This window comes from Phyllobates terribilis, unplaced genomic scaffold (genome assembly GCF_046119375.1).
Source record: "Phyllobates terribilis strain yellow unplaced genomic scaffold, ASM4611937v1 Scaffold_2__4_contigs__length_985480577, whole genome shotgun sequence".
In the NCBI taxonomy this organism is placed as follows: Eukaryota; Metazoa; Chordata; class Amphibia; order Anura; family Dendrobatidae; genus Phyllobates; species Phyllobates terribilis.
Genome location: NW_027362762.1, coordinates 607,107,328 through 607,119,433, shown reverse-complemented (window position 1 = coordinate 607,119,433; position 12,106 = coordinate 607,107,328). Strand labels below are relative to the sequence as shown.

General features: G+C 39.8%; 1 protein-coding gene across 3 annotated transcripts in view; it reads left to right on the top strand.

The window, feature by feature from the left end:
* BAK1 (BCL2 antagonist/killer 1) overlaps positions 1–12,106 on the top strand; it is a 118,426-nt gene that overhangs the window by 23,023 nt on the left and 83,297 nt on the right. The window lies entirely within an intron of this gene.

The window sequence follows — 12,106 nt, the reverse complement described above, 5'->3', positions numbered from 1 at the left end:
TTAACCTCAATAAAACCAATGTCATGGTGTTCTAGAGGAAACAGCTAAGATCAGACCAGCACCCTTCATTTATACTAAACAACTATACTCTTACAAGAATGTATAAATACACCTACCTGGGCCTGGAAATTCATCAGTCAGGGAGCTTCAAATAAGCCATAGAGACTTGGAAGGACAAGGCCTGTAAAACCTTCTAAGCCATCCGAAGGAAACTACCATCTGAAGCCGCCATTGAGAGTCTGGCTAAAAATCTTCAATGCCATCATTGACCCCAATCCTCCTGTACAGTAGCGAAGTCTGGGGTCCTTACACATACCCAGACTGGTCAAGATAGGATTCCAGCCAAACAGAAATATTCCACATGGAATTCTGTAAGCGCCTTCTCCAGGTCCATCGGAGCACCACCACCATTGCCTGTCGGGCTGAGCTGGGCAGATTTCCTCTACACCTAGCAGCTGTGAAGAGGGAGCTGGCATTCTGGGCTCACCTACGTAGTAGCGATCCAAGCTTCCATCACCATAAAGCCCTCCTACACATAGGTGGTCCACCCGAGTCAGGATCCTTGGAACAGCTCACCCAAACCCAACCTGACCAAAACACCAATCACAGCAGCCAGTGATATACAGATATAGATATACAGATAGATATGGATAGATGGATGGATAGATATATAGATAGAGATATGGCTAAATATACAGATAAATAGAGATGGATAGATAGACATACACAGCACATTATACTCCCATATGAAGCCTTTTCTTTCTTGGGTTTCAGGAGAACACTGGGTATTTGGTACCTTGTCACTTGAGGCTGTCATGTGACGCAAAGGTCCTGGCAGGAACTTCAGACTTGCCTGAGACTCAACAGTGGAGAAAGCTTTCAGCATTATTCTCCACCATTCAATTCAGCAGTCTCTCTCTGGACAAACCAATCCAAATTTGCTGTTACCAATCAGCGGAGTCATTCCCCTGCTGCCTCCCTCCCTCCCACTGTGTACTGCAAGGGAGGCTGTAGCAGGAGGAGGGGGAGGGTCTGGCAGAGTCTAGTCTGACTTTCACCAGCTCCTCCAGAATCATGAGTGAGGCTGGTCAAATGGCATGTATGTTGCTAGGCAAAAGCAGAATGCTGACAGGGAGTAAATTACAAACTGTCAGCATTCTGCAGCCTAGGTGCTTACACAGATTTTACTGAATGCCTGGACAACCCGTTTAAAGCGCACTTGTCAGTAGGATTGTGCCCAGTAAACCACATACACAGTCAGGTGGGCGCCGTTACACTGATTAAAATGTCATTTTGCTGGAGGAAAAAGAAATTTGGCTGCAGCAAAATGGCCCCGCCACCCGCCAATGCGTAGTAGCATCTTTCAGCAAACGAGAGATGCTACTGTGGATGTGCGGACGGCTGGGCCATTTTGCTACATATAAATTTTTCGATTTCTACCACAATTACACAGGCAGTAATTAAAATAGGAGGCAGGTCACTGAAGGCACAGTCAGAATCCATACAGTGGAATACATGATCAAAGCACCACATAAAGCACCTCCCCAAAGGCCGCCCCCGAAGCACGAGAATCTCATCTCCGCAATGAAAATAAAGATTAAAAAAGAACCACATGACAGATTTCATCAACAAAGGTATCATTTTAATCAGTGTATCAGGGTCCACTTGACAGTGTATGTGGTTTAACGGGCATACTCCTGCTGACAGGTGCGCTGTAATACTGTTTAAGTGTGTGTGGATACAGTCGAGCGGCCGTGTGCTCACTACAGGTCGGGCCATTGGCCTTCCTCAGTTGGGCAGAGTTTTGGCTGTGTGACAAGCAGTGGTCTGTGGACACACTCTACAGCTGTATAGTAATGTTGAGTATGGGTTCTGTGAGTTGTTAGATAATTCGGTAGATGCAAATTCCAGCTTGTTGATAATCATCATACCATATATTAAATCTGATTTAAAAAAAGTATATGATTTGTTTTATTTAATGTTCAAGCTACTGTATTTCTTACAATCATACTAGGGAAGAGCATTATAAATTCAAAGCATTAGTTAACTTCATCTGCTGATATTTTTAACAGCATTTGCATGAGTTCTCCTAAAATCTAATGCATAATGCTGTCACATATTTGTCACACTTAAATGTTTCAGATCACAAAACAAATTTAAATATTAGACAAAGATAACACAAGTAACACACAATGCAGTTTTTAAATTAAATTAAATTAAATTAAAGGGAGTCTCTCACCCCCTGGCACTTATCTGACCTCTAATATGGACATACAGGTGATAGAAATGTAAATCTATACCTACCTGTATGGCCCATATTAGAGGTCTTGTGGCAGTGAAATGTCTTTTTATTCCTACAAGTTTGATGTGTTCCAGTCCCAGGGACTGGAAGAACTCCCCGCCTTCTGTCTGATTTACCATGTTTCCTCCCTCCCTGCATGTCACAGTGCCAGGATTTGGCTGCTGCAACTGCACATCACAGGGCACTGTGGGATGCAGGGGAGGGGGGGAAACATTATAATAACCATATGAGGTGGGGATTTCTTCCAGTTCCCGGGAATGGAACACATCAGAAGCTTGTAGGAATAAAAAGACATTTCACTGCAACAAGACCTCTAATATGAGGCATACAGGTAAGTATAGATTTACATTTCTGTCACCTGCATGCCCATATTAGAGGTCAGATACGTGCCAGGGGGTGACAGATTCCCTTTAAGGTGTTTATTATGAAGGGAAAAAGAAAGCCGAACCTACTTTTTCCCTTCATAATAAAGACCTTAATTTAAAAGCTGCATTTTGTGTTTACTTGTGTTATCTTTGTCTAATATTTAAATTTATTTTGTAATCTGAAACATTTAAATGTGACAAACATGCAAAAGAATAAGCAAGGGGGCAAACACTTTTTCACATCACTGTATTTTCGTTGCACATAAAAAGGCATCGTTTCACAGTTCCAAGTGGATGGGATTTATAGAAATCTCATGTCCATGGTGCTTTTTTTTATGGTGCATAAAGTGACCTGTGATGCATTTTTGGAATCAGCAATATATAATTTTCTCTTGTGAGGACACAGAGTTTTATGTGACAATTTTCCCCATAGAATTGATTGGATTTAAAAAATGCATATGCATACGTCTCTGCTTTGTGAATGCACCAATATTGCATGTAATCCTCACATGACTATATCTATGTAGTTTTGTTAAAGCCAAATACCAGGAAGTATCAAGGCAGTTTTAAAACATGACATACCAGAGACAAAAACAGCAGCGTCAAAAACGCAATAAGAACGCGTAAAAAAAACGTAATGAGAAACACATAAGTAATATAACTTGGCTAATTAGTTGCAGAAAATCTACAATATCAAAAACTCACAAAATACTCATTGTGGGAACGTAGCCTTAGCCTCCTGGGAACAATCACAGTGCCATAACTAACCAGTCATCCTTTTGTATGGTTAGTTGTATGTGTTACAGCATGCCATTTTCTTTACCAAACTTTTCAGCAATGTGTAAATGAAACTTGATGAAATCTCATCTACTTAGCTAGTACTGCACAACTTGTGGGCCTACTCTAACAAAGCCTGCAGGCAAAAGGCATGCAATTAGTTTTATTTCCTATAGGCTGAATCCCTGATGGCTCATAATTGGGTTTCCTCATGTTTGCAAATTCCTTCTGATAATTATTATAAAATAAAAAATGACTCTTTCTACAGTTACTTTATATTATTATATAGACTCCAGTTTACAAGAAGTACTAAGCTACGATGAGCATACGAACAGTAGAACGTTCGTGATCATTTTGTCATTCATTTTTTCCTTTAAATTGGTCTCACCACCTTTTAGAACAGTAGTCAACCCTTAGCAGTGGGTTAGCATGGTATGTCCCATGATTTAGGAATCATACAGACAGTATTGTATTTTATTGTGCTACTACATGGTTGCTGTGCAACAAGGTTTGCCCCCGTTTTAGAAGTCTGTCCTTCCTCTCTCCATGTGTCTCTGATCTAGCTCTGATGTCAGTAACCGCTCCCTTCTTTTTCCTCATTCTGTATGTCAGCCATGTTAAGAAGTACACGTGTCTGCATCTCTTGTTCAGAATAAGTTCTGTTTACCTATTGTATTTGTGCATTACTACAAAAATTCAGCTGGAAAATAAACCTTCTTCTGGAAACTTCACATGTGACTCCTGCAGTCAAGTTCAAATCATCTGATGAGATCACTTTTGTGAGTAACGAGAACTATACGGCACTCCTGGTAGTAGATTAAGGTGCCCAAGTAGGGTTCCAACCTGTCAATCAATAGTAGAATAATAACTTGGCATGCAAGTAGAATAAAAAGTGATAAAGATTTATTGGCAATCCATACAGTGTAACGTTTCGATTGCCGTATGTAGAAGGAGACTATCAACGGACAGTACTATGTGGCGCGATTCAACAGCGTATGGAACGTTAATGCCACATAGCGCTGCCAGTTGACAGTCTGCCTCTACATATGGCAATCAGTTCTGATGAAGGTCTAAATAAGACTGAAACATTACACTGTATGGATTGCCAATATATTTTTATCACTTTTTATTTTACCTGAGTGCCAAGTTGTTCTTCTACTATTAACGGTACATAGACTGGCACAGAAACGGTCTCTCAAGCGCCCCACATACTCAGCCTAGTTATGGAGTCAGAATAGCTCAAAATTTGTAAAATTTCCAAGCTTCTCTCCCCCTACTCCCGAAATGATACAGAATCAGTACTGAGTGGCAAACACTGCTTCTAGTGGCACTGTGATATGCAAGGTGGTCGGCATATATAGCTGGGTGACTGGAATTCATTCTGCAGGTATTTGTTGTTTCACGATAAAATAAGTTTGTTAAATATTTAAAAACTATAAAGTATGACTACTCCTTGAATGTGAGGTCTGTCAGCCTGACTCTTTGCCAATTTGCAATTACTCTTCATACAGTTGTGCTCAAAAGTTTACATACCCCGGCAGAATTTTTCCTTTTTTGGCCTTGTTTCAGAGAATATGAATGATGACAAAAAATTTTTTTGTCCACTCATGGTTATTGGTTGGGTGAAGTCATTTATTGTTTTCTCTTTTAAAATCTTAATGACAACCAAAAACATCCAAATAACCCTGATCAAAAGTTCACTTACCCAAGTTCTTAATACTGTGTATTGCCCCCTCTAACATCAATGACAGCTTGAAGTCTTTTGTGGTAGTTTTGGATGAGGTTCTTTATTTTCTCAGATGGTAAAGCTGCCCATTCTTCTTGGCAAAAAGCCTCCAGTTCCTGTAAATTCCTGGCTGTCTAGCATGAACTGCGCGCTTGAGATCTCCCCAGAATGGCTCAATGATATTGAGGTCAAGAGACTGAGACGGCCACTCCAGAACCTTCACTTTGTTCTGCTGTAGCTAATGACAGGTCGACTTGGCCTTGTGTTTTGGATCGTTGTCATGTTGCAACGTCAAAGTACGTCCCATGCGCAGCTTCCGGGCTGATGAGTGCAAATTTGCCTCCAGTATTTGCTGCTAACGTGCTACATTCATCTTTCCTTCAACTTTTACTAAGTTTCCTGCGCCTTTGTAGCTCACACATCCCCAAAACATCAGCGATCCACCTCCAAGCTTTACAGTAGGAATGGTGTTCCTTTCATCGTAGGCCTTGTTGACCTCTCTTCAAATGTAAACTTTATAGTTGTGGCCAAAAAGTTCAATTTTGGTCTCCTCACTCCAAATTACCTTGTTCCAGAAGTTGAGGCTTGTCTCTGTGCTGTTTGGCATATTGTAGGCGAGATACTTTGTCGCATTTGCGCAGTAATGGCTTTCTTCTGGCAACTTGACCATGCAGCCCATTTTTCTTCAAGTGCTTCCTTATTGTGCATCTTGAAACAGCCAAGTCCCTAGTTTTCAGAGAGTCCTGAATTTCAGCTGATGTTACTTGTGGGTTTTTCTTTGCATCCCAAACAATTTTCCGGGCCGTTGTGGCCGAAATTTTTGTTGGTCTACCTGACCGTGGTTTTTGTTTTTACAGAGCCCCTGATTTTTCATTTGTTAATCACAGTTTGAACTTTGCTGACTGGCATTATCAATTCCTTGGATATCTTTTTGTATTCCTTTCCTGTGTTATACAGTTCAACTACCTTTTCCCGTAGATCCGTTGACAAGTCTTATGCTTTCCCCATGACTCACAATCTGGAAATGGCTGGATGAAAGATGCAAGAGTCTGTCTGGATCCCAAAAACTCACTCAGCTTTTATACACACACACACACACACACACACACACACTGATTACAAGCAAACAGGTTACAGGTGAGCATGTTACCTTTAGTAGCCATTCAAACCCATTTTTGTCAAATTCTGTGCATGTTATCAGGCTAAAATCACAAGGGTATGTAAACTCTTGATCAGGGTCATTTGGATGTTTTTGGTTGTCATTAAGACTTAAAAAGAGAAAACACAGTAGTTTGACAATAAATGGCTTCACCCAACCAATAACCATGAGTGGAGAAAAAGGGTTTTTGTTATCATTCGTATTCTCTGAAACAAGGCCAAGAAAGGAAAAATTCTGCCGGGGTATGTAAACTTTTGAGCACAACTGTGTGTGTGGGTCTTTTATCTTTTCTTCTGCATCTGCTGTGTGCTACTTCTTTCACACTGTTTTTCTTTTGACATTAAAACATGGACTCTGCATTTGTCAGCAATAGAGAACAGGTTTATCTGCTTTAGAGCTTCAGCAATTATCGGTAAAACAAAAACTTGTTCGTGCATGTAGGTTTATATCTGTGGCGCACATATTTCTATGGGGACCTGATATCTAATGGATCTATCATTAGTTCATTATATGTTCTGGCTATAAGAAAGGCTAATGGAACCCATCTTGGTGGAAATCGATTGCATTCCTACAAACACTGAATCATTGCTAATGGAAAACTAGTTATTGTATCCTTTTTCTTTTAACTGTAGATTTGACACTATTAACGTTATGGAGACTATTCACTTTGTCATGTAGTCCCAAATATTTACATTTCCAAACACAATTCAGTAAATACTCTGCTTCCACCTTGTGTATTGTGTTGCTGTAGTTTACATAGACCCCAGTGATAATCTTACATTATGATTTGTGCAGTGGTAGTAGTAAGTACAGTATACAAACCAAACAGGAAAAAGCAGTGATTCCCGGCAGGGTCGCTTTTAGGCAAAGTGGGGCCCTAGGCAAAAGTTTAATGTGTGGCCCTAAATGCTCACATATTGCACCATCGAGCAGAAACATTTCGGTTGTATTTACATGCGCTGAGTTCAGGCCGTTTAATGAGCGTGATCGACAATATTAAAGTCGTTCGACGTCTGTTTCCTGGTCTCTTTACATCGGTTGAGGAAGATTGATGGGCACGCTGCCGGGATTTATAAATGTGGATTAGGCACGCACACACACTGTGTGTCTGTACCAGACCATCTACATATACTATTAACCTATATACAAGTTAGAATAATGCAATAAAATCTATAAACATACACATTTATATACACACATGTACAAGGCACACACTTATACACACATGTACAGTGTGTACGGAAAGTATTCAGACCCCTTTAAATTTTTCACTCTGTTTCATTACAGCCATTTGGTAAACTCTAGAAATTTTTTTTTTGTCATTAAAGTACCCTCTGCACCCCATCTTGACTGAAAAAAAAACAGAAATGTAGAAATTTTTGCAAATTTATTAAAAAAGAAAAACTGAAATATCACATGGTCATAAGTATTCAGACCCTTTGCTCAGTATTGAGTAGAAGCACCCTTTTGAGCTAGTACAGCCATGAGTCTTCTTGGGATGATGCAACAAGTTTTTCACATCTGGATTTGGGGATCCTCTGGAGAAAAGGATCCCCAAATCCAGGATTATGGGTGGATTATGGAGGATTATGGGTGGCGTATTATACTATGTGGAAGGCTATGTGGGGCCATTATAATATTTTGAGAGCTATGTAAGGGGCCATTATACTGTATGGAGGGCTGTGTGGGCCATTATACTGTATGGAGGGCTGTGTGGGCCATTATACTGTATGTAGGCCCATTATACTGTATGGAGGGCTGTGTGGGGGTCACAGTTGGGGGATTATACTGTGCTAGATTCATCATACTTTGCCTTGGGAATTGAAGTGGGGTACAATAGGGTCATTACACTGTGCATATGGAGGAATGCACCATAGGGGTATCATACTGTGTTTGGGGGGCATTTTTATTGGCATCATACTTTATGGGGCAATGAAAGAGGAGTCTAGGACTTCAGCAGGAGGAAAATTACAAAGTAAAGGCTGGAAAGTTGTGAGATCTGCTCTTCTGTGACACTGACAAATATATATATATTTTTTTTGGGGGGGGGAATTAGATCTTCTGCTATGGGGCCCCATGATTTCTATGTATGCCCCTGCCCAAACACATTATGATACCCCCCACAGTGAATTCTTCCACTGTAGCCTCCAGCAGCAAAATATGGTGACCCCAAAACAGTATGCTGCCCCAACTGTGATCCCCACACAATATAATGGGTCCCACATAGTCCTCCATACAGTATAATGGCACCGCCCACATTGTCCTCCATACAGTATAATGGCACCGCCCACATTGTTCTCCATACAGTATAATGGCACCGCCCACATTGTCCTCCATACAGTATAATGGCACCGCCCACATTGTCCTCCATACAGTATAATGGCACCGCCCACATTGTCCTCCATACAGTATAATGGCACCGCCCACATTGTCCTCCATACAGTATAATAACTTCCACATCCAGGATGCCGATACAGTTAAAAGTGCAATGCAGGGCAGGGGTGGGAGAGCGGTGCTGGAGTCTTGTGCCAAATATAATCACCCTGCGGGCCAGAGTTTGACGCGTGCTCTGAGATTTTAACTGTTATTATTCTGATTGCTGTTATAAAGCAGTGCAATGCATTATACCTGTCAATGCTGCACTGAGAGATGCCTGGTAGACCATGCTCTCAGCATGGGTTTAACAGGCTTGCTGTAGCTGGCTGACACGGAGGTCGCAATAACATCGATCTGAAGGGTTGAGGGAGCTCTATCCCTCTCCCTGCCTTCAAATGCTGTGTTCGCTATCGATCCCAGTATTTGGGGGATAAGTGGCCTGGAGAGGTGTGGGCTGTGCTTTCATGATCGCCATGAACGTAAATTTCCGTCATTTTGCAGGAACCTTTTCCTGACTATGACATAATGACATAAACTTATGTCAAGTGTTGTGAAGGGGTTAAAAATTTTAGAAAGAAAAAGTACACACATTAGGTATAGCTGCTTTTGTAAAAAAGTCTACAGCCTATAAACATGATACAATTTTATTGAGCAATCAATTGTGGAAATTTTATTTATCAGATATTAAAAACCATTCAAATGTCAAGGGAAAAAAGGGGTCCACAAAAAATTGCAATCAAGTGGGGTTATGACATTATTGTATGTATAATTATACATCAAACGAAAATCATTATAAATCAAATGAACAATATATACAGCGTAATATATAAACCATCAAATGTATATTATCTTCTTATTTGTGTACATGTTGCTATGGGGGAGACATGGTCCAAAGATATATATTGCATATGATTATTAATCCATAATAGAAGCCAACGAGTCACAAAATGACAGAAGTATAACAGCACAGGATTTTAAAAGAAAATTATGGACAGTAGATTCAACATACGACAGAAGAAATAGGAAACATTTAATACAGAAGTACAAGTCACTGAGATGAATACATTGTAAAAGAACCAAGTGGTATGCTCAGTATCCTAAAATGACATGTGCATTTAATAAAACTAGCGACATGATGTTATAATGTGTGTAGAAAAAGATGGCAGAATAATAGTAAATACTAACCCAACTGTGGCTGAACGTACCCGATGCTCGTTTCGCCTATGGCTTTGACAAGGCTGTGCCCGCATGATCACCATGGCATAAATTTACGTCATTTTGCGGTAACCCCTTCCTGACCATGACATAAACTTAAGTCAAATGTCGTGAAGGGGTTAAAAATTAAGAAAAAAAAAAATACACACGTTTGGTACCGCTGTTATTGTAAAAGTCTGATTTATCAATATCTAAAATTAATTCGATCGTTAAATGGTGTAACGAGGAAAAAAAAATCGAAACCCCAGACTTGCGATTTATCAGCTGCGGCAACAACTCAGAAAAATGTAATAAGAGGCGATCAAAACATCGTATCTATGCTAAAATAATATCAATAAAAACAACAGCTCAAGGTCAAAATAACAATCGCTCACACAGTTTTATATCCTGAAAATTGAAAACGTTTAGGCTTTTGTAAAATGGAGTCACAAAGTGATTATTATTTATTTTATTTATTTTTTTTACAACTTTCTACATTTCTTTTCACTTAAATTAAACAAAACCTATGCACGTTTGGTATGTATGAAATCCAAGCAACTTGGAGAATCATATTAAAATTTTTAACGTAAATGAACTCTGTAAGTAAAAAGCCCAAAAAACAACTGCGTAATTGTGCTTTTTTTTGGCCTATTTTGCCACATCTGGAATTTTTTCTGGCTTTCCTGTACGTCATATGTTAAAATGGATGGTGCCATTCAAAAGTACAACTTGTCCTGCAAAAAAAACAAGCCCTAACACTTCCATGTGGATGGAAAAATAAAAAAGTTATGGCTCTTGGAATAATAGGAGGAAAAAAACGAAAGCGCAAAAACAAAAAAATTGCCTGGTCCTTAAGAGGTTAAACTCCTACATAAACTGAGTGTGTGAGGAGACATGTAAGGCCATGTCCACATATTAAGCAACTGGTCAGTATTTTACCTCAGGAGCCAAAACCAGGAGTGGGTGATAAATACAGAAGGGGTGACGTGTTTCTATTATACTGTTCCTCTGATTGTTCCTCACCTGAGTTTGGCTTACAAATACTGATGTAAAATACTGACCAAATACTGAACGTGTGAACGTGGCTTATTTATTTTTATGCAGCAGATTGTGGGTTTTCTAATGTATTAAGCTATGTTTCTGCATCATAGCTTTTGGTGGGATCAAACCACTTCGATACCCACTGATTCTTAAAACAAAGGCAGCGATGCTGATTTCCTTTCCATTACCATATTTTTCTTTTCACTGAATCTATTTAGGCATTGTGCAAAGTAATCACGTAAATAGGGATCCCAGGGCACAAATCCAAAGGGGTCAGTGTGCCCTAACTAAGCTGAATTTGGAATATATACAGTGATGCAAATGTACAGTCTGTTCTATCTCCAAGCATTGGTTCAGTGTATGTTTCTGAAACGGCTTAATTGAGAGTACTCCGAAATAGATTGTTGACATTCTTGTATGAACTTTGTTTGAATATTAACCATCTAGAAACACTGAGTGGGAAAAACTAGTTCTGAAGTGGTAATTTACAGTAAATTATGCAATACTCTATGAATTAGAGACATTCAGTAGCTGAATAACTTATAATATTTTTATCATGATCTTCACAGCCAGGAATAAACTTTTAATTTCACTTGTGTTTGCCCTAGTAAAATTTCCTAAATCTTAGAGGTGAAAGTGGTGGGGGAGCAACACCCTGCACCCCCACCAATCAGCTGTTATCTGGTTTGGAGGCAGTCAAATGTAAACATTGTAGGGAGCCAAAACAGCTTGGCTCCATATGTTGTTGGTACATAAGGTGATCCAAGGGTTGTACCTTATGTACTTATTCACATGCACAGGAGAAAAGGTGCAGTAGGTGACCATTAATGTAAAGTATCGAGCCGCGCCATTCTGTCTCTGTACATTGTGTATAACCAGCCATCATTGCACATAACAGCTGACCAGTTGGATTGCTGGGTGTCGGACCCTCACCAATTTTTATATTGATGACCGATTCTACTGAGAGGACATTAACCCCTTTTACCTACCAAGGCTGTGTGCACGTTAATGACTAGGTCAATTTTTACAATTCTGACCACTGTCACTTTATGAGGTAATTACTCTGGAACGCTTCAACGGATCCCCCTGATTCTGAGATTGTTTTTTCATGACATATTGTACTTCATGATGGTGGTAAAATTTCTTCGATATCACTTGCGTTTATT